The following is a 6,400-nucleotide window of genomic DNA, read 5'->3' as shown; positions in this document are numbered from 1 at the left end:
GGTGGTTTTCGAGGTGAATGTTTCCAATATTTAATGTATGCAAGGACTAGGAGATCCCTGGTGTAATGGGTCCTACCAGCCTCATCACTGTGCCATCAAGACCCCTTGCACACTCCGTCTCCTCCGACATTAGAGGAGCCCCAGTGACTGAAAACGCAACACTCGAACCCTGTTCCAGAACGAATGCATTAGGTCACTACGGTTCCCAGCTTGGGGGTACTACTGATGCTATTTCCTCTCCCTGGAACAGCCTTCCTGCCGTCTGCATCTGGTGACCTTGCAAATTAAGGACCATGCCCCCTTCTCACAGATGTCCCCTTCACTGCCACCCTGTCTCGTGAGCAGAACTGAGCCCTCCCGAATATGGGGCACCTGGGATGAATGATAGAGAATGTTGCTTCCTGAGCCCTTGGCATTCTAAGGGCAGGCAGGGGGAATTCCCTGGTGGTCCAGTGGTTAAGATTCCAGGTTTTCACTGCCAGGGGGGGCCCTGGTTTGATCCCTGGTAGGGGAACTAAGATCCTGCAAGCTGTGCGGCATGGCCAAAAAAAAAAAAAATGGCAGGCGGGTTCCAAAAAGGCCATACTGGGACTGTTTTCTGGAGGCAGTCAAAGCCACTCCCTCTCAGGAAAATCTGGGCTGACTCCAGTCAGGCATCTGACTCTAATTCCTCCTGCCTTCGGACACTTTGCTGGGATAGAGTCGTCCCAGCAGGATGCCCATCAAGCAAGGTGAGTGACATCTTCCTTTCTTGCTTACCTCCTCCAGCCTCTTCTTAACTGGAGCTGCAGACAGGAACTGACACCAGCTCCTTGACACCCTGTCAGACTCGCTGAGTAAGTGTGGGACAGGCAGGCCCGGTGAAATAATGGTATTTTTAGACGCTGGCTTGTGGAAGCTTTTCTTTCCCCTGGTTGTGATATGTTTCCGATAACCTCTGTTCACTCTAAAGGACTCAACTATGTCTATCTCTGTAGAAAAAGAGGATTTCAGCGTCCAAAGTTACCTTCAAGACCATCTTCTTCCAGACTCCGACATTTCAGGTGAGAGAGGTCCCCCCGATGCCACCGTTGCCCTTCCCCTCCCCCCAGTCTCCTTTCCACGTAGTCAAGAATGATCTTTCAAATTCTAAGCTGAGGGGCTTAGAATGCAGGGAACACGGGTTCGAGCCCTAGTGTGGGAAGATCCCACATGCCGCGGAGCAACTAGGCCCGTGAGCCACAACTACTGAGCCTGCGCGTCTGGAGCCTGTGCTCCGCAACGAGAGAGCCCACGACAGTGAGAGGCCCGCGCACCGCGATGAAGAGTGGCCCCCGCTTGCCGCAACTAGAGAAAGACCTCGCACAGAAACGAAGACCCAACACAGCCATAAATAAATAAATAAATAAATAAATAAATAAATAAATAAAATTCTATGAGAACAAAGTTTAAAAATATTATTTATGACTCTTATTATTATTAACTTGTTGAGTTTTATGTATTGTCAACATGAATGTTTGCAGAGAAACTTGCTTCTCTGCTCCAGTTCATGATAAATTACTATTTCTTAGCATGTCAAATGCTGGATTTTGTAAAATCTGAGAAAAGCATATATTCCCTTGCCACCCAAGATCAATGTCCTCTTGGTGGATTACTTTCTATGTTTGCTATAGAAGGCTAAAAGCTAATTCTAAAGGAGCAGAAGAGTTGGCCAATTCCCTTCAAGAAACATTTCCTGAGCATCTCCTCTGTTCTGTTAAGCTGTGTAAAATGCAAAGACAGAGAAAAGACATGGTTCCTGGGCTCCAGGGGCCCTAAGATTGTGGAAAAGACAGGCATCTCTAAGTGTCTCTGATGCAGGTGTTAAGGCAAGTGTTCCTCTAGAAGGAAAAATAAAGCAAAGTGGGAGTTGATCTTAACAGAGCGAGAGAGAATTATTCTAATAAGACATATGGAAAGATCTCTGAGAGGTAGGATTTGGCTCAAGTTTTAAAGAGTTGGTAGAACTTCAACAGGTAGGCAGCTTCTTAAGATAACTCCCAATGACCCCACCTTCTGGCAACCACAGCCTTGTGTAATCCTCTTCCCTTAAGTAATTTGCTTCTAATGAATAGAAAACCACAGTGTGGAGGGGAAGTCACTTCCATGATCAGATTACAAAAGATTCTGACTTCTGTTTTGCTGACTCCCTTTACTGATGATTTTGATGAAACATGTTGCCATTTTGGGGAGATCCATGTGGCAAAGAACTGGAGGCAACCTCTGGCCAATAGGCACCTAGTAACTGAGTCCTTGAGCCCAACAACCCTAAAGGAACTGAATCCTGTCAGCAAGCATATAGGTGAGCTTGGAAGTGGACCCTTCCTCAGTTGAGCCTTCAGATTAGACCCCAGTCAGGTCTAACACCTCAATTATAGTCTTGTGAGAGATCCTGAACAAAGGTCCCAGCTAGGCTGTGCTGATTCCTGATCCACAGAAACTGAGATAGTAAATGTGTGATGTATTAAGCTGCTAACTTCATGTTAATTTGTTATGCAATAGATAACTATTACAAGTGCCTATATGGGCAAAGGACATTACGGCAATGAAATACCCTGAGCAATGGTCCAGGAAGCTATTGCCTTGTCCATCACTTGCCTTATGGGATTGTCTTGATGAGAAGGTGAGGCTAAGGCAATTTGCACTTCCTGGGCAATAGATTTGTGGAATAGCAATCAGACTCATGTGGCCGGACCATAATGCTTGTGGAGAGATACAGCAGGGTATGAGGTTAGAATGACAGGCTATAGCTAAATTGCGAAGGGCCCTCAATACTCAGCAAAGACTGTAAACTATATGGGGAGTCATTGAGGGTCTTGAAGCAAGGAAGTAACTCTAATAGAGTTGCTCTACTGAATATTAATCTGATGCTGTGTGCAGGACAGAATGAAGGGAGACAACTTGGAAATGGCTGCAAAATCCCGGGGAGAAGTGGTAAGGGCCTGAACTCTGACCAAAGAAACAAATGATGTCCCCAAACATACCATAATAGAATTCTCATTTGTGTTGAAAGTTCTCTGAACATTCCTCTGGTTTATGAGGCAGGAACTTTATCAGGCATTTATTTGACATCCAACCCATTTTCATTCCACACGCAGGGGCAAGCTCATATTGGAATTGAAAATAATCACAGGCTTGACTTTGGGGAAATGGAAGGAAATGTACCCAAGACGGGAAAAGGGGGTGATAGGGCTGACTGTTTTTCAGCTTTCCAGAGAAGACCAATTTATAAACCTTAATAAGAGTGCCAGAGTTCCATGCTATGTCTTCTTTGCCTTCCAATGTCCCGGTTCTCAATCTAAGGACCCCAGATGCCTAGGGGCCCTTGAAGGAGGATTTAATGGTGTTCAAATCTATCCCAATATTTCAAAAAACCATAGATATCCTGGTAGTTACTCACAATAAAGCAACCCAGCTAAGAAGGAATGCCAACTCACTTTGGTTGAGGCTATAAATATAAACAGTGCAGCGTGGCAGTTCCGGGTGGCCAATTAGAATTCCTATACACTTGTTTTGGTAATAACTTAATTTTTTCCTCAGAAATAATCCATTTATTAACAAACAATCTTAAATTCCATTGTAGATATTATTAGCCATATTCTTTTTTTTTTTTTAATTAATAGCTACTTTATTTATTTATTTATTTATTTTTAGCTGTGTTGGGTCTTCGTTTCGTGCGAGGGCTTTCTCTAGTTGCGGCAAGCGGGGGCCACTCTTCATCGTGGTGCGGGGGCCACTCTTCATCGCGGTGCGCGGGCCTCTCACTATCGCGGCCCCTCCCGTTGCGGGGCACAGGCTCCAGACGCGCAGGCTCAGCAGTTGTGGCTCACGGGCCCAGTTGCTCCGCGGCATGTGGGATCCTCCCAGACCAGGGCCCGAACCCGTGTTCCCTGCATTAGCAGGCAGACTCTCAACCACTGCCCCACCAGGGAAACCCTATATGCCATATTCTTTGTCCAGTTTTATTGAGGTAGAATTGGCATATAACATTGTATAAAACGTGTTGGTTTGATACATTTATATGATTACCAACATATCATCAGTTAACATCATATAACTACCATCATGTCACATAACTATCATTTCTTTTTGTGGTGATAACATTTAAAATCTATTCTCTTAGCAACTTTCAAGTATATAATACAGTACTGTTAACTATAATTGCCATGCTGTATATTAGATCCCCAGAACTTATTCATCTTGTAACTGGAAGTTTATATCCTTGAATAAAATCTCCCCATTTATCCCACCGCCAGCCTGTGGGAACCAACACTCTACCTTCCTATATACTTTTAATTAACGAAAGTGGGAAAACTAATTAACACTTCAGAATTGGAGGATATTTGGTGGTAGTAGCCTAATGTGATGGTCAATAGCAGGATAAAATTCTGGCTGTGTTGCTTATCAGTTGTGTGATACTGCATGATTCCTCAGTGAGATGCTTTTTTTTTTTTTCACCAGCAAGCGAGGGCCAATAACTGCTGCCTTTTAGAATTATTATTTGGGATTAAAAGGAATAATATATGCAAGTTTCCTGGCACTCCATAAATGGTAGCTATTCTTAAAACAATTGAATAAAATATAAAATATTCTGGCAAAAGGAGACTGGAATAAAAGAAGCTGTCTATGGTTCTGAAAGGTCAATCACCCCATTTTTGCCTCTTCATGCCAGGGGCACTGGTTCAGCTGTCTTACTTTCTCTCACGGACTCTTTCTTCAGCCTCTCAGCCAGGTTTTCTTATAGTTTTCTTACCTTGGTATAATCCTCCCTCTATCATTTTGCTGGAGTGACCTCTTAAGGTCATGGATCTAGTCATCTCATGCCCTTGGCAAACCCCTTCCAGAGCATGCAAGACTCTTTAAAATAGAGTAGCTTCCTGCCTGTCCATCAGCATCTCTCCTTAATTCCCATCATGTCCTCTGTGTCCTAATCTCATTGAACCTCTCATCATTTGTTTCCCAGATCTGACCCTTTAATACCTCTGTGCCTTTGTTCATGCTGTTCCCTCTGCTTATAATACTTTCCCTCCTTCATTTGGCAACCTCCAACTCATTCTCAAATGTCAATTCAAATTTGACCTTTTCTGTGTTCATTTTCTCCACCCCTCAAAGAGATGTGGCTCTTCTTTCATCTGCCACCTTCATCAGACTTGATCATATTTCCATGATAGTGCTTATCTTCTAACAGTTCTGTCTCCTGCAACAGAATAGGAACTCTTTGAAGGTCAAAGTTGATGTTTTATTTACCTTTGTGTCCCCAGCACAGGATGGTACTTAGTACTGATCAATGAATGAGTAAGTGAAGTTGCCTCTTCCCCTGGCCCAGGCCTACTTTTGCCCATTGGAGCCCAATGCATTCTTCATGGCTTCTTCAGTATCTCCAAATAAATTGGCCTCTTTGTGAGCACTTAGAATTGTATTTTGGCTCATGGCATACCCACTTACTTTAGGTACAGGTTTTATCTCCAATACGTGATTTTGTATACTATGTTTTGTTTAATAAATGTGTGTAAAAAATAAGAAAGTAATTTACAACCAGCTTCTAATAGAAACACACATGGATTTAGAGCTGGGGTACTATCACTTCACAGGTGAGAAAACAGAAATCAGAAGAGAAATGGTTCTCCCAAGTAGCACAGTGGTGGGTGGCAGAGATAGGATTAGGACCCAGGTGTCCTTTCTCCAGGATCCTACTGTCCACTTTCACCAGGCTTGCAGAACACAGAATTGATGCCTTGGCTTAACTGTTTGTACTATCTTAATTATAATTTTTTTTTTTTTTTTAATTTTTGGCTGTGTTGGGTCTTCGTTTCTGCGCGAGGGCTTTCTCTAGTTGCGGCAAGCGGGGGCCACTCTTCATCGCGGTGCGCGGGCCTCTCACTATCGCGGCCTCTCTTGTTGCGGAGCACAGGCTCCAGACGCGCAGGCTTAGTAGTTGTGGCTCAGGGGCTTAGTTCCGCGGCATGTGGGATCTTCCCAGACCAGGGCTCGAACCCGTGTCCCCTGCATTGGCAGGCGGATTCCCAACCACTGCGCCACCAGGGAAGCCCTTAATTATAATTTTATTATTATTAACAGCATTTAAAAATTATGTAACATAGATAGCTAGTGGGAAGCAGCCGCATAGCACAGGGAGATCAGCTCGGTGCTTTGTGATCACCTAGAGGGGTGGGATAGGGAGGGAGACGCAAGAGGGAGGGGATATGGGGGTATGTGTATGCATATAGCTTATTCACTTTGTTATATAGCAGAAACTAACACAAGAATGTAAAGCAATTATACTTCAATAAAGATGTTAAAAAAAATAAAAATAAAAATAAATAAAGTAAAGAAAAAAATTATGTATCTTTTCAGAACCAATGACAGGGCTCCTGGATAGCAA

At 43.8% G+C, this 6,400-nt stretch overlaps 1 long non-coding RNA gene across 1 annotated transcript; it reads left to right on the top strand.

Annotated features, from left to right (window-relative positions):
- The first annotated feature begins 1,437 nt into the window (after window positions 1–1,437).
- On the top strand, window positions 1,438–6,339 carry LOC309625316. Its single transcript, XR_014242457.1, has 2 exons — window positions 1,438–5,768; window positions 6,061–6,339. It is a non-coding gene; the product is annotated as an uncharacterized lncRNA (long non-coding RNA).
- Window positions 6,340–6,400: the final 61 nt, after the last annotated feature.

The sequence above is a fragment of the Balaenoptera borealis genome, assembly GCF_965194805.1.
Source record: "Balaenoptera borealis genome assembly, chromosome: 3".
Lineage (NCBI taxonomy): Eukaryota > Metazoa > Chordata > Mammalia > Artiodactyla > Balaenopteridae > Balaenoptera > Balaenoptera borealis.
Note: the sequence above shows the minus strand (reverse complement) of the source record. Positions and strands in the feature narration are given on the sequence as shown.